Source organism: Macaca mulatta, chromosome 13 (genome assembly GCF_049350105.2).
Source record: "Macaca mulatta isolate MMU2019108-1 chromosome 13, T2T-MMU8v2.0, whole genome shotgun sequence".
In the NCBI taxonomy this organism is placed as follows: Eukaryota; Metazoa; Chordata; class Mammalia; order Primates; family Cercopithecidae; genus Macaca; species Macaca mulatta.
The window spans coordinates 26106237-26122867 of NC_133418.1; the positions used below are offsets into that span (position 1 = coordinate 26106237).

Consider the following 16631-nt stretch of genomic DNA (forward strand, 5'->3'; position numbering starts at 1 on the left):
GGGACAGGATCAAAACCAGTCGCTCCAGCAAGACGTTAGAACCGCGCCGGGAACTGCCAGGCCCAGTGGGCGAAGCAAGCAGCAAGGCGGGGCTCAAGGGGCTTCCTGGGCGTTGGGCTCGCAGCGCAAGCGCACTAGCGCGCCTCGCCGCCATGGCGTCTGCGCTGTCCAGTCATAAGCCGGTAGTGGCGGCGACTTCCCCTCAGGAAGCCGGGTCTCCGCCTCCTCCTCCCATCCCGCCTGCTCGGCGGCGGAGGCGGCGGCAGCGGCAGCGGTTGTTCCTGCCTCTCCGCCACCTCCACCGCGGCTTATCCCCTGGCTGGCGGCGTTGGCGGGGCGGGGGACAGTAGTTGTAGACGCCCGCCCCTGCCTCAGAGAAGGTGAGTTCCCGCCCCGGCGGCGGGGGCGGCCCGGTCTTCAGCCCCTCAACTCCTGCGCTCCAGGACAGGCCTCGCGCGCCCAGCCCGCCGGGCGCGCCCCGAGTGTGCGAAATGGCCGACTAGGGCGCGGCCCGAGTCCCGCGCACCCCTCACCGGCCGCCGCTCCCGGAAAGGGGCGCAGGGCTTCCGAGTGAAGTGCGGAGGGAAGGGGCGCTCGGCTTGCGGAGGAAGCCGAGGTCGGAGTGGGAAACTAGGGGCGGCCAGGAGGAAATCTAGACCCGGAGCGTCAGGGAAAGGGAAGTGGGGTTGATGAGGAAACTCGAAAATTGAGGGGACAGGGATAAGTAGAAAAAAGCCCAAACGTGGAAGAGGGTAAGCTTCCGTTTGGTGAAGTTCAGCATCCTGGAAAGTAGAGACTTCGACGTAGGACACTTAGGGAGAGGTGGATTTAGGAATCGGGGAAAGCAGGAAGTAGCGGGACCCTTGGGGGAAGAGAAGAGGGGATGAGGTTTAGCGGGGGATCACTGGAGAGTTTTCCTAAGCTTTTGAGCATATGGCCCTGTAAGACAAGCTTCTAAGATTTATAGGCCCGTCTTGATAGTGATCTGGGGTTTTATGTGTGTGTGCTTTTAATCCTCTAATTTAGAGACGGAGGTCTCGCTGTGCCCAGGCTGGAGTGCAGTGGCGCGATCATAGCTCGCTGCAGCCTCCAACTCCTGGGCTCAAGGGATCCTTCTGCCTCAGCCTCCGGAGTAGCTGGGACTATGGGCGCGAGCTATCGCGCCCAGCTGAGTTTTAATATGTACCTACCAATGTCAGAGATACAGGAAGCTGGACATTAAAGCGCTGAAAAAGGATTTTATTCCGCAACTACTGACGGGGGAAAGGCTGAGCTCCATTCCTATTTTCACCGAGATGATTGCGAGTTTTAAAGGGAGAAGTAGGGAGTGGGAAGAGAGGGCTCAAGTAGAGTCAGGGAGGTGAAAAATTACAAAGGGCTGGTCACTGCATAAATGCAAGTAGGCCAGCTCTGTCTCCTATCTTGGAATTATCTGAGATAAAATAGGATCCTCCCACAGAGACCGGGAGTCAGGCCCAGTCCTTCCTGGTTACATTTCAGAGCATTGGCTTCCAGGTCCTTAAGGAAGACACTCCTGAATTGTAAGAGGTACAAACACATCTCAAAGGAACGGAGGAGGATTCGTAGTTGTGAGCCCTTTTTAGTAAATGCTTTTTAAAAGGGAAGTCAGGGAGCTGTTATTAGGTGTTGGTTAGAACAAACAGTAAAATTTTTTTGGCAGCCTGGCTTTTCCAACAGGAACTCAAAAGAGGGCTGGATTGCCCTCATGGATGTGGCCTTAGGCTTCTCGAGGCCATGTTAAATTTTGGTCAACTCTCCAAGGATGGGGAGAGTTTTTGCAGTTCTCCAACACATTGCCCCTAACACAAAAGGCTATTTCTTATCCATCTTAATCTGAGAGACGTTTGAGTTCTTACCATAATAGTTCTATATGTCTACAAACAGCCTGCTGGTTGCAAACCATGAGATAAGGCTTAAAGCAGTTTTGGGAATTATTTTAGTTGATAGTGCTTGATCCCACTGCAGAAGACATAAGTGAAACATTTAGCCATGTTCAGTATCAATTTTTTTAGTATTTGCTGTGTTGCCTTATGTTGCTGTTTGTCTTCACAGTGAAAGATGATGGGAGCCAGAATATTGTAGAATAATTTAGATTCCTTTTTCCAGGAGAGACACCTGTAAATATAACTCCATAAAAATACTGATTTCTTGTTTATCCTTTTTCATGATACATTTTGCATGTTATCCCATAATATTTTACACAATTGACTTTGTGTCAATTGACTTTGGAGAACTAGCAGAGGAGTAAAATACTGCAAATTTCTTAAAACATTTTTGTAAGCACTTTTTCTGTTCACTAAAAATAGGGATTAGTCATTGCAACCAAATGTTGAAACTATTAAGTTCTCTTAGTGAAGGCAGTTTTGGAAGACTAGATTTAGTGTCTTCAGTCAGCCTGGATTATTTTGCTTTTATAACAAATTTCCTGCCTCTCACTAATAAATAAGCCTGAGCAGTTTAAAGACTACAATTCAATTTGGCTCACATGGCCAGACCACAGGAAGATTTGGAAACAGCTTCTCATGGAAAAAGCTTTTTGCCAGACTCAGCATGTGTTTTTGTTTTTGATTTTGCAATGACTTCAAATATGTGCAAAAGACTTTAAAAGATGTCAGTTCACACAATACTTTCTGTTCCACCTCAAGGTGGTAAAATGAGAATACTGGAATAGGAGTCTGACTAGTTACAGGTTCTAGTGCTAGTTTCTCCTACAGCTAAATGACCCTGAGTAAGTCCTACTTCCTGGATTTGAGTTTTGTCATCTGTGGGTGGGGGAATTGGACTAGCCCAGTGACTCTCATCTAGGGATGATCGTACCCCCCCCCAGAAGACCTCTGATAATGTGGAGACATTTTAGGTTGTCATCACTGAGCAGAGAGGGAGAAGAGCCAATCATAATTCCAAAAGACACAATCCTGAATGTTGAAATCCCGAAAGATGAAAATCCCTAAAGTTTAAGTCCCCAAAATCACAATTACAAAAGGCCAAAATATTGAAAATAATACATCTGGGAAAAGTACTTTTTTTAGTTCTTTAAAATATGTTTGTTTACATTTTTAAAGGGGGATTTATTTAAGAAACATGACAGAACACTTCATAGGTCATTTGACACAATAAAACGCAATGGTAACATTTTGCAAACAAGTATACTAACAGTCACATGCATATAACAGTTAGGAGCAGATGAGCTGTATTCATAAAGAAGTAGATCAAAAAGGGAAATGTATAAAAGCATGTCACAATGGTTGGTAGTCGTGTGCACCTAGCTTAATAACTGGTCATCTGAAATACTGTGACAAGTCTTTTGATGAGATAGGTCAAAACCTGTAGTGGGTCACTGTTCACTTACGCAGTTGCCCAAAGAGCTGAAACCTGAAGAAATTTTTATCTTTCACAAATGCAGATACGCAAAAGACATCTCTCATCTCTTCATTTGTTGAGGAAGTTTCAACGTTTTTAGGTACATGCACAGTGCTTACACACAAAGTCAGTGTTTTGATAATGTACTTTCATGAAGTCACATTTGCAAAAAATGCATAAGACAAATTAGAACTCTCTCAAAGTCTCTGCAGTTTACACTTCCAGTATTGGACATGATGCAAAGATGAAATACACAGCATGCTGAATTATTATTTTTTTAAGTCTGACAATTTAAGATACTGGAAAAAAAATGGCAAATGAGAAAATGTATTACAGGAATAGATTATGGGCAGTTGTACAGAAATAGTCCATGAAAGCTGGGCTAACATGATGCAACTATCTTGTGACTGGGATTTTGGTATTTTGGGATTTCAACATCTGGGATTATCTTCTAAACCCACAAGGAACATGGTAAGCAAGAGTACAGGTGCTACCAGCATCTCCTTGGCATAGGCCAGAGATGTCACAAATATCCTAAAATGCACAAGACAGTTCCCACACACACAACAATGGATTATCCTACTCATAATACCAGTAGTGTCAAGGTTGAAGAACCCTGCACCAGCCAAACTCAGGTCTTTTACAGCTTTAAAATTGTGAATTGAATAAACACATCTGTGTTGGTATTCTTTCCATGGCTTGACATGGCTGGTACTAAAATTGTAATTCATAAAGCATATGAAACTTTGACCCATAAGGGCTGATATTCAAAAAGTAATCTCAGATGACATTCAGAGTAATCTCTGTTAAGGTTGAGACTATTCACTAGAATTTGAAAAAACAGAATATAATTGTTACCTAAAAAATTACCTATTGTCACTTTACTTCTGGTAAATATCCTTCATTAAAATTTCAGTTACTGCCACTTAACAATTGGCAAATATTTCATATGTCACACTATCTAAAACATGGCTAGGAGTCAATATATTTTTTATTTTAGGTATTTGAGTTTTAAATAATTGCCAAGATGGAAAAAAAGGTTGTTTGCACTTAGCTATAATTTTTTTAAGACTTTGTTAGCAGATTCCTCCAAAGGTATCAAAGAATTGTCATGTTTCCAGTTATTAAAATTCTACTCTCACTTTCAAAATTCTGATAGGACCACTAAAACTGATTTGAAGAGCATCTGCTAATCCATTTTCACCTATACCTATGGCACCCTTATAAGGAACTCCTCTGTATTGGTCTTGATAAAGAGCGAATATCAGTAAGGATTAAAAATTGGCAAAGGTTGGGCATGGTGGTTTACGACTGTGATCCCAACACTGAGAGGTCAAGGCCAGAGGATTGCTCGAGCCCAGGAGTTTGAAACCAGCTTGGGCAAAAAAGTGAGACCCTGTCTACAAAAAAAAAAAAAAAAAAAAAGTAAAAATTAGCCAGGCATGGCAGTGCATGCTTGTAGTCCCAGCTACTTGGGAGGCTGAGGTAGGAGGACTGCTTGAGCCCAGGAGGTTGAGGCTGCAGTGAGCTGTGATCACACCATTATACTTAAGCCCGGGTGACAGAGCAAGACCCTGTCTCAAAAAAAAAACACAAAAAACAAAAAACAACAACCAAGTAAGGAAGATATAGAAGGCATAAGGTTACAAATAGGAAATGGAAAATTTAGTCACAAAAACCCAAAGAAGCACCATGTTTCCATAGCCAAAAGAAATAACACAGACAATGTATTATTGTGGTGTCAAGATTTTCCAGGACACTTTGTAATTTATTTGGTGAAGTTTCTCAAATATTTTTGACAGTTAAAAAAAGTCACTAAATAATAATATTCCTGAGTAATCATAGTAAAAACTGCAACAAACAAAAATTCTTGGTTATCTACCTGTTTTTTTTTTAATTATTATTATTATTTTTTTTTTGAGATATAGTCTGTCATCCAGGCTAGAGTGCAGTGGTACAATCTCAGCTCACTGCAACCTCTCCCTCCCTGGTTCAAGTGATTCTTTTGCCTCAGCCTCCCAAGTAGCTGGGATTACAGGCATGCACCACCATGCCCAGCTAATTTTTGTGTTTGCTAGTAGAGACGGGGTTTCACCATGTCGGCTGGGCTGGTCTTGGACTCTTGACCTCAAGTGGTCCGCCTACTTCAGCCTCCCAAAGTGCTGGGATTATAGGTTTGAGCCACTGTGCCCAGCTCTACCTGTTTTTAAGAAAAAAAAAAAAACAAAACTGACTTGGTTTTGGAGTGAAGGACATTTCTGGCTACTTATTGAGTAATTAACTCATTTACATAGCAATTGCCTAAAAATATTTTCCTTTGTTTCCATGATATTAAGCAGAGACTCAACGACATAAAGAAAATCTAGCTAATAACCCTTAAGTTTATTCAGAAAACATTTTTAAGCTCCTGTTATGTGCCAGATATTATACTTGGTACTAAGGGTATACAAATGAATTAGGCCAGCCCTTTTAAAGGGTTCAATAGTAACATTTATTAATGAAATTAGGGAGAAAAATAAAGAGCACTTGGAGAAAATGCAGTTTTAAATATGGATTAGTCAGACTCCTAAGATACCAGGAGTAGTACATTGTTTTGCATAAATATGTGCTCTGCACATGACATGTTTGTTACAGGCACACCAGAGCACATTATGTTAATGTAAATCTGAAGTTGGCAGCTGGGAAGAATGATGAGAGAGTGTGCCTGGAGAAACATTAATGATTATTTGTTAGTTTCAGACTTGCTGCCTTTATTAGGTGTCAATAAGTGAAAATATTGACTAAGCATGTTAAAATGACTAAGAACTGCCCCTAACTGTATTCACCACATGTATGTTCGGACATAAGCGTTGATCTCATTTTTTGTTTTTGTTTTTCTTTTGAGACAGGATCTCGCTCCAATTGCCCAGGCTGGAGTGCAGAGGCACAATTTCATCTCACTGCAGCCTCAACTTCCCCAGGCTCAAGTGATTCTCCCACCTCAGCCTCCTAAGTAGGTGGGACTACGGGCGTGCGCCAGCATGCCCAGCTAGTTTTTTTGTATTTTTAGTAGAGATGGGGTTTCACCATGTTGCCTAGGCTGGTCTGGAACTCTGGACTCAAATGATCCACCTACTTCAGCTTCCCAAGGACATGAGCATTGATACGCTTCCCTCTTACAAAACTATTCACACTAACCCATTAGAAGGAATGGCACACATTTGATGGCCTTTGATGTAGGATATCTACGTTGGATCCAAATAAAACTAATTTCACAAGCGTGATCCCTGAGCTAGCTAGCTATAGAGTACTTATGATTATTGGCATTCAAAGACTTACTTTAAATAAAAACATTAATTTGATACTAAATATGTACTCCCAATTAATGATTTTGTTACTTCATTTGTATTTTGTCATTGGGAATATGCCATAATAAACCCTTAGTTATTTTTGTAATTGTTGTATTAATGTAAAGTAGCTAAAACATGGCAAACTGTACATCAGACTAGTCTCATTTCCTGAAAAAGCAAGATTAACAACTAGCGTTACAGCAAAGAGTATTCATAATGTTGACAGGTATTGGGCTGCATTGTTACCCCAATTAAGTTCTCTGAAATCACTTTAAATAGGATTTGACCTCCGGGGAAAAAAAAAGAATCAAACAACATGTTTTGGCAAAGATAACAGAATCAGTTGCCTAATATCCCAAAATTTAGTGCTGTGCTCTGCCTAGTCTTTACTAAGATTAGAATAGTATTGGATTACAGAACTCCCTAAGAGCAGGCATAAAACAAGGATGTCCATTCTCACCACTTCTATTCAGTATTGTACTAGAGCGCCTAGCCAGTACATTCAGGCAAGAAAAATAAAAGGTTTACAGATAGGCAATAAATAATACTGTCTTTATTTGCAGATTATATGATCATCTATGTAGAAAGCCCCATAGAATCTAGGAAAAGGTAATGAGAATAGTGAGTTCAGCAGGGGAGTAAAATACAAGTTCCGTATATATAATCAATAGTATTTCTAAATGCTAGCAAAAAGCTATTAGAAACAGATTTTTTAAAAATACTATTTACTGTTATATCAAAAAACAAAACTGCATTTATAGACCTTGTCATAAAACATAAGATACTTTTAGATAACTTTAATAAAATACATTGAGGCCGGGCCCAATACACCTGTAATCCCAGCACTTTGGGAGGCCAAGGCAGGTGGACCACTTGAGGTCAAGAGTTCAAGACTAGCCTGACCATCATGGTGAAACCCTGTCTCTACTAAAAATACAAAATTAGCCAGCCATGGTAGTGCACGCCTGTAATCCCAGCTACTCGGGAGGCTGAGGCAAGAGAATTACTTGAACCCAGGAGGTAGAGGTTGCAGTGAGCTGAGATCCCGCCACTGCACCCCAGCCTGGGTAACAAGAATGAAACTCCATCTCAAAAAAAAATAAAAATAAAAAACACTGAAAATAACATTGCTGACAGAAAGAAGGTGCAAATAATGGAAAGACATAAAATGTCTCCTAATATATGTTAGTGAGTTGGATTGAAAAGTATAGAGCCATGGTGTATTTATTAGAGGGGAAGAAGAAGTAAGCTACTGATACCTAAAATATAACCAAATTAACATCCTAATTTTGCTCATAAAATTTTTTCCTCAAAGATTAAAGATATTTAATAACCATTTAAAAATCTATTATGCTGGCCAGACATGGTGGCTCACACCTGTAATCCCAGCACTTTGGGAGGCCAAGGCAGCAGATCACTTGAATTTAGGAGTTTGATACCAACCTAGGCAACATGGTGAAACCCCGGCTCTACTAAAAATACAATTAGCCAGGCGTGGTGGTGTGTGCCTGTTGTCCCAGCTACTCGGGAGGCTGAAGTGGGACGATCACTTGAGCCTGGGAGGCAGAGGCTGCAGTGAGCCGAGATCACGCCACCACACTCTAGCCTGGGAGACAGTGAGACCCTGTCTCAAAAAAACACAAACCTATTAAGCTGTTATGATTAAATGCCATATCACAGCAGGTCATGCTGTGAGGCATGGAAATTTTTATTACATTTTTTGTTCAAATTCAATTGATTTATTCGTCAAACATGAAATGTCTGAAAAACATTTCATATGGTGCAAGAGTTAAATTAGGCAGGGCACAGTGGCTCATGCCTGTAATCCCAGCACTTGGGAGGCCGAGGCAGAAGGATCGCTTGAGCCCAGGAGTTTGAGACCAGCCTAGGCAAAATAGCAAGGCCTTGTCTCTTTAAATAAATAAATAATTCAACATCAAGTTGCGTTTTGTGAGAAAGATGTTTAAAAAGTTAAATTCAGGTTTTGCTATTTCTAAAAGGTAGGTAGAATGAAACAGATTGTAAATCAAATTAAGAAAAGTAGAACAATTCCTTGTATTTAAGATATGAAGCTCTTCTTAGACAGTTTTGAATTATGAGAAATTCATATTATGTGTTTCATATTTAATACAGTAGTTGATGTGCAGTTTTTGTTACTTTAACTTTCACAGTGCTTTTACATATTTTTACTGAAATAAAGACCTGGCAGGGCTTGGTGGCTCACACCCATAGTCCCACTGCTTTGGGAGGCTGAGGCAGGTGGATTCCTTCAGCCCAGAGGTTCGAGACCAACCTGGGCAATAAAGCAAGACCTCATGTCTGCCAAAAAAATACAAAAAATAAGTTGGGCGTGGTGGCAGATGCCTGTAGTCCCAGCTACTGGGGAGGCTGAGGCAGGAGGATCAATTGAGCCTGGGAGGTTGAGGCTGCTGTGAGTCGAGATTGTACCACTGCACTCCAACCTGGGTGACAGAATGAGACCATGTGTCAAAAAAACAAAAAGTTGGTTCAAAATCAGAGCAATTAGAATAAGGATCATGTCCATCCTTCAACTTCCATAAACACAGTCCCTCTAAAACATAAATTAACTTGAAATACAAAGAATTAGGTACTTCTTTCAGATACTTCTGTGCTGTTTATGGATAACCTTATTTGTCTTTCTATAGTTACTAGATTAATTTATTGGGAGAACATCTCACTATGTCACTTAAATAGACAGAATCCTGAACAACAATACAAATACTTCATCCATACCACACTTACCTTGTTCCCTGCACTCTTCTAAGTGCTTTGCATGTATTAATTTCTATAGGGACCACGACAGCTTTTTGAGGTATATGTTATATCCCTATTTTAGAGGTGAGGAACCTAAGGCAGAGAGGTTGAGAAGCTTGACCAGGGTTACATAACTTCCTAAGAGGCAGAACTGACTCCAGTGTTCCTATATCTATTTGACTCAAAGGAGCAATGGAGCTAAGTAACAGTATGACAGGCATTAGTTCTTAGTAGTGCCTGAGGTGACGTAGCCTTTGTCGGGTGGATGATCTTTCTGGAAACAAAGCCAACATTTCAAAATCATTTTAATGTATAATTATTTCTTATTAAAAAAAAAAGTGTAAACTCCTTTAGTTATTTTATTGAGGTATATTTTACTTACAATAAACTCCACATATATAAAGTGTACAATTCAGGCCGGGCACGATGGCTCACGCCTGTAATCCTGGCACTTTGGGAAGCCGAGGTGGGTGGGTCACCTGAAGTCAGGAGTTTGAGACAGCCTGGCCAACATGGTGAAACCCTGTCTCTACTAAAAATACAAAAATTAGTCAGGTATGTGGTTCATGCCTGTAATCCCAGCTACTTGGGAGACTTAGGCACAAAAATTGAATCCAGGAGGCGGAGGTTGCAGTGAGCCAAGATTGCACCACTATACTCCAGCCTGAGGGACAGAGTGAGACACTGTCTCAAAAAAAAAAAAAAGTACAATTCAATGAATTTGTGACAGGTGTATGCTCCCGTGAAACCACTATCATAAGCAAAATGCCAAACATTTCCATCAACTTCGAAAGTACTTATGCCCCTTTACAATCCATTCCCCCCTCTACTTCTATCCCTGGGCAGCCATTGATCTGCTGCTATTACTAGAGATTAGTTTGCATTTCTAGAACATTTTATAAATAGAATCATATAGTAGATACTCTTTCATGTCTGTCTTCACTCAGCATGATGGTTTTGAGATTCATCCATGTTGTATTGTTGCTCTTTTGTTCCTTTTTATGTCTGAATAATTGTATTTTGCTTATCTGTTCAGCTGTGGATGGACATTAGAGTTGTTTCAGGTTTTGGCTGTTACAAATAAAGCTGCTGTGAACATTCATATACAAATCTGCATGGATATGTTTTCATGTCAGATACACAGGAGCAGAATGGCTAGGTCATATGGTAGCTATGTATTTAACTTTATAAAAAATTAAGCCAGGTGGCTGATAATTTTTTACGGTGGCTCACACCTGTAAACCCAGCACTTTGGGAGGCCAAGATGGCCGGATCGCTTGAGCCCAGGAGTTAAAGACCAGCCTGGGCAACGTGGCAAAACCTCATCTCTACTAAAAAAAAAAAAAAAAAATTATCCAGGCATGATGCCATGAACCCATAGTCCAGCTACTCAGGAGGTTGAGATGGATCACTTGAGCACAGGAGGCCAAGGCTGCAGTGAGCTATGATCATGCCACTGCACTCTAGCATGAGCAAGAGTGCTATTCCATCTCAAAAAAAAAAAAAAAAAAAAATTATCAAACTCCTTTGTAAAATGGTTGTACCATTTTACATTTTAGCCAGCAATGTATGGAAGTTCTAGTTATTTAACATCTTTAGCAACACTTGGTATTCTTAGTCCTTTAATTTTAATTGTTCTAGTGAGAGTGTGGTGTTATCTCATTATGGTTTTTTTTTTTTGTTTTTTTTTTGTTTTTTTAACTAGACAGTATGGCTCTTTTCAGTTTATTGCATGAAGAAGTTATGTTAGTCCAAGTTAAAAGCAGACCCTTCATTGTGGTTTAATTCATATTTACTTAGTCATTAGTATATATTCTTTTCTGAAGTATCTGTTCAGACCTTTTGCCCTTTTTAAATTGAGTTTGTCTTATAATTGAGTCATTAAAAAGTCTTTATATCTTCCAGATGTAAGTCCCTTGTCTGATATGTTAGTTGAGAATATCCTATACTCTGTGGCTTGATTTTATTTTATTTTTTTGTTTTGTTTTCTTTTGTGGAGACAGGGTCTTGGTACATTGCCCAGGCTGGTCTCAAACTCCTGGACTCAAGTGATCCCCCCAACGTTGTCCTCTAAAGTGCTGAGACTGCAGGCATTAGCCAGTGTGCCCAGCCAGTTTTCATTTTTTTAATGGAGAGAGATGGAAAACCTGGAGATCAGAAAATGTTTCAGCTTTTTAAGGAGGAGAAATGGATTCCAGAATGTAGACTGAAAAGTTTTACATGAGTTAGAAAGGCAGCATGCCACAACAGTCAGTAACAGATTATGGAACCAGACTGCCTTGTCATTTACTAACTGCAACCATGGATATGTTTCTTAACCTTTCTGTGCCTCAGTTTCCTCTTCTATAAAATATACAAAGTAATTGTACTGAGCCCATAGAGTTCTTACGAGGATAAAATTAGTTGCCGTGAGGCCAGGCATGGTGGCTCACGCCTGTAATCCCAGTACTTTGGGAGACTGAGGCGGGTGGATCACCTGAGGTCGGGAGTTCAAGAGCAGCCTGACCAACATGGAGAAGCCCCATCTCTACTTAAATACAAAAAAAAAAAAAATTATCCAGGCGTGCTGGCACATGCCTGTAATCCCAGCTATTTGGGAGGCTGAGGCAGGAGAATCGCTTGAACCCAGGAGGCGGAGGTTGCAGTGAGCCAAGATCGTGCCACTGCACTCCAGCCTAGGCAACAAGAGGGAACCTTTGTCTCAAAAAAAAAAAAAAAAAAAGTTACTATGTATAAGTGCTTAGAACAGTACCTGATACAACATAAGGGCAATGCTGTAAAAGTGTTACAGAACAGATTATTAATAGGTGGCTTGTGAATGTGATACTTTGAAATAAACATTAAAAGGCAATATGGATTTATTGAAAACAAGTCATGCCATGCCTCGTTTCTTTTATGAAAGATTACTGGTAAATCAAAAGAACGTTGCAGGACCGTATTTCTTTAGAGAGCATAATGAGATTCCCTGAGGTTTCTGAGATACAAGATTGTGCCAGGAAGATACTTGAAGTTTAATTGGCATAATTTATTCAGAGATTAAATAATGACTTTTTATATCAAATGGAAGTTTTAAGACTATAGTTCAAGAAGTTCATGAGTTGTTAAAGTAAACCATGAAACTTGAAATACTTCTGCTGTGTGTGTGGTTGATCTCTTTAAGCTGTAATCCCTAGACCTCCTGACTACAAGAGTTTACTCCTATCTGCCTATAGATTGTTTTGGTCAAAATAATTGAGATTGAGAACCATTGCTGTAGAAAGGATGGTTACAATTTTAGAAGGGCATTTCCTATATCTTTCAAATATCAACAAAATGGAAAAATAAGACTTCAGTGTGGTACAAATAGATCAGACCCATAAGAAGGAGAGTAGTAGGGAGTAGAGTGGAGAAGCATAGTGTTCAAAAAGATGCTGAATTTGATTTTGAAATAAACTCAGATGATATCAAATTCTTAATATCTTTCTAATTAAACCCACAGATTGCTAATAAATAGATACATCCTAGATGCAAGAAGAGAGCAGATTATTTGTAGCATGCCATAGGTATTATCTTGCCCTTGTCCTGCTTAAAGTTTTCACCAGTAATGTGAATGAAGTCATAGACTGAATGCATATAAAAAGTATGTGTGGGAGCCATAGCAAATACCAAGATTAAGATCATTTGAATTTTTAAAAATTCTCAGGTGGCTGCAGTGGCTCACAACTGTAATCTCAGCACTTGGGGAGACCAACGGACCAACGGAGGAGGATCACTTGAGGCCAGGCGATCAAGACCAGCCTGGGCAACATAATGAGATTCCCGTTTCTACAGAATATTATTTAAAATTAGCTGGGCATGCTAGCACATGCCTATAGTCCTAGCTATTCTGGTGGCTGAGGCGAGAGGATCACTTGAGCCCCGGAGTTAAGGCTGCAGTGAGCTATGCTCATGCCTCTGCACTCCAGCCTGGGGGACTCTGACTTTTTAAAGAAAGAAGGAGAAGCGGGGCAGGGGTGGGGAGAGAAAGAAAATAAACAAAGGAAAAGAAAGAAACCTCATTTAGGAATAGTGGTCTAGGTTGGGCGCGGTGGCTCACGCCTGTAATCCCAGCACTTTGAGATGCCAAGGCGGGTGGATCACGAGGTCAGGAGATCGAGACCATCCTGGCTAACACAGTGAAACCCCATCTCTACTAAAAATACAAAAAATTAGCCGGGTGTGGTGGCGGGCACCTGTAGTCCTAGCTACTCAGGAGGCTGAGGCAGGAGAATGGCGTGATCCTGCAAAGCAGAGCTTGCAGTGAGCCAAGATTGCGCCACTGCACTCCAGCCTGGGAGACAGAGTGAGACTCCGTCTGGAAAAAAAAAAAAAAAGGAATAATGGTCTAAACCCATAACAAGATGAAGTATTAATTCCTGCATTTAGAAAAATAATTCAGTCAGCATCCCTATCACATGGGAGAAGATAGCCAATATCCGGGGAGAGAGATGCTACCTCCAAGATTTTAACAATTGTAAAGGTCATTAGAAACCAGTAATATGATGACTATTTAAAAAATAACTAATGCTAAAATAAAATGGTAAGGATGAAAACAATGTCCAGGTTAGAGGAAGAGATAATTTCCCTTTACTCCACAACAATCACCGTCTGTGTTCTTCAAACTATATAATGCTGCAACCTCTGTAATGAGGAAATATATAGTAATCACTATGCAAGTGAAAGAGAGGTGATGTCAAAATTTTCTGAGGAAAGATTTCTACAAATGCCTAGAGCTCACTACCGACCTTTCTTTCCTCTAGTGGTTCCTGTTACCCATCACGTGTAGTGAAGTTTGATACGTACACAATTAGTTCAGGGGCCCAACCATTTTAATTCGTAAGGAATTTCAGAGTACATAAAACATCTGCAAGTTGTTTAAACCCAACTTCACATAGAGGAATTAAACACATAGAAGAATGCAACAGGAAAGAAGAGATGTGAAAGATACTAGACATTTGAAAGAATCTGGGTTTGTTCCAAAATCAAATTCTGCTTTTTGAATGCTTAATGCTTATTCGTTCCACTCCCTACTTCCCTCCTTCTGGGGGATAACAACAACAGTAACAACTCTTTTTCCTCTTCCTTGCTTTCTCTGTCAAAGATAACTTTACCCAGGATCAAGGCCTTACTTAGAATTGTCTCTGCCCCCACTCTCTTTCTTCTCTCTGCTCTTCCCAGCTATCACAAATTCCTTTGATTCCAGCTTTAGAATATCTCTCATATTCTTCCCTTCCTTTCTGTTAGCTCTGCTACTCTTTTGGTGCAGCCCAATAATCTCTTGCCTGCAACAGCTTCCTAACAATATCCCCATGTTGAGTCTCTTTTTCTTCCCCTATTGACTGCAGAATTAAATCCAAATGTCCAAATAAGGCATATTATGATTTAGCGTCATTCCACCTTTAGCACTGTCTTTCACTACCTTTATGCATGTCTTGTTTTAGCTAAAGCAGAAGTGCCTTTTCTAATGCTCTTCTGTCCTCCAGAATACCCCTTTCTTGTTTTTTTTTTCTAAATTTTACCCATCTCTTTAAGAGTTCATTCAAAATCCATTCTTCTCCACAAACCCCTCACCAAGAACACATTATACCTTCTTATGTGTTACAGCACTTTACACATTTTTGTCTTGCATCATAGTTCTTTGCCTATCAGTTTTTACAAAATTATGAAGTCCTCAATATTAACAATTGTCTTGTTCACTTACTCCCAATGTGTGGAACAGCTATGTGTATGTAAGGGAAAGGGTATGAGATAAACCAAGGTTTAATATCTGCCTTTATCAAATAGCACATGTGGCAACATTTTAATTCCTTTAAATCCCAATATCCAGAGCTTTATGAGAAATTCTTGCAGAAGTAAAAAACTGAAATAATAATCTATTATTTGGCGTACAGTAGGCATTCGATAAGTAAGGTTCATCTCTTTCTTCCTGTGCTTTCCCACAGTACTCACCAGAGTACCTTGAAGACAAAATAAATAGTGATAAAGTTTAGTAAAGTCCAAAAGCATGGAGAACTTGAACTAAATAATGTTATAGGAATTGAAAAATGAAAGAACAGCTTTGAAAATATTATAAAGCTAGAACAGACATGACTCAGGAGAAAAATGGCTGAGATTTTGAGCTTCAGACTATTTTGCTATTTAACAGATAAAAAATGAGAGCATAGTTGGTAAAGGAGTTAAAGGTAACCCCAAGTTTCTTACCTCAGCTTACAACATTGCCTTTTAGAAATGCCTGGTTGGTATTAAGGGTTGAACCAGGAAGGAAATTATTGTTCTATTTTCAGATATCTTGAGCTTCTAAATAACTACTCAGTAAACTTTCCATGTATACTGATTTGGTCGTCACCGAAAGACAGTATTTACCTGTTCTTATTAAAGATTTATTTTTGTAGAGCTGGAGGTCTCAATGTGTTGCCTAGGCTGGTCTCAAACTCCTGGCCTCAAGCAATCCTCCCAACTCAGCCTCCCAAAGTGTTGGTACTACAGGTACGAAGCACTACGCCAAACCAAGATTTTTAATGGAAAAGTCACCATCACATCACCATGTCAGTTTTTGTACATTAATTCTGAATCAAAGGAAGTTCTGAAAACCTTTGTATTAACCTGTTTACCTTGCTGACCTTAAAGTCAAATGTAAGTAAATCCTTTATTTTAAAACAACTAAGAAATAATTTAGATATTATATATAATAGTTTTTTTTGTTTTTTTTTTTTTTTTTTTTGAGGCAGTCTCACTTTGTCGCCCAGGCTGGAACGCAGTGGCGCAATCTTGGCTCACTGCAACTTCCACCTCCTGGGTTCAAGAGATTCTCATACTTCAGCCTCCCAGATAGCTGGGATTACAGGCATGTGCCAACACGCCCAGCTAATTTTTTGTATTTTTAGTAGAGACAGGGTTTTGCCATGTTGGCCAGGCTGGTCTCAAACTCCCGGGCTCAAGTGATCTGCCCGCCTCTGCCTCCCAAAGTGCTGGGATTATAGGCATGAGCCATGACACCCAGCCTGAGATACATTTTTAATACTCTTCAAGTCCTTTCTAAAATGTTTCTGATTTATAATTATCTTGAGCACATAATATTTTTAAGCAAATCTTTTTAATCCATACATTGGCACTAATATTAAGATTAGT

General features: G+C 40.1%; 1 protein-coding gene across 1 annotated transcript in view; it reads left to right on the forward strand.

Annotated features, from left to right (window-relative positions):
- The first annotated feature begins 233 nt into the window (after positions 1 to 233).
- The window catches only part of KRCC1 (lysine rich coiled-coil 1), a 29893-nt gene continuing 13495 nt past the window's right edge, over positions 234 to 16631 (forward strand). Inside the window, exon 1 of the mRNA XM_028832319.2 lies at positions 234 to 380. The gene's annotated coding sequence lies outside the window, so the exon portion shown is untranslated. The remainder of the gene's footprint in view (positions 381 to 16631) is intronic.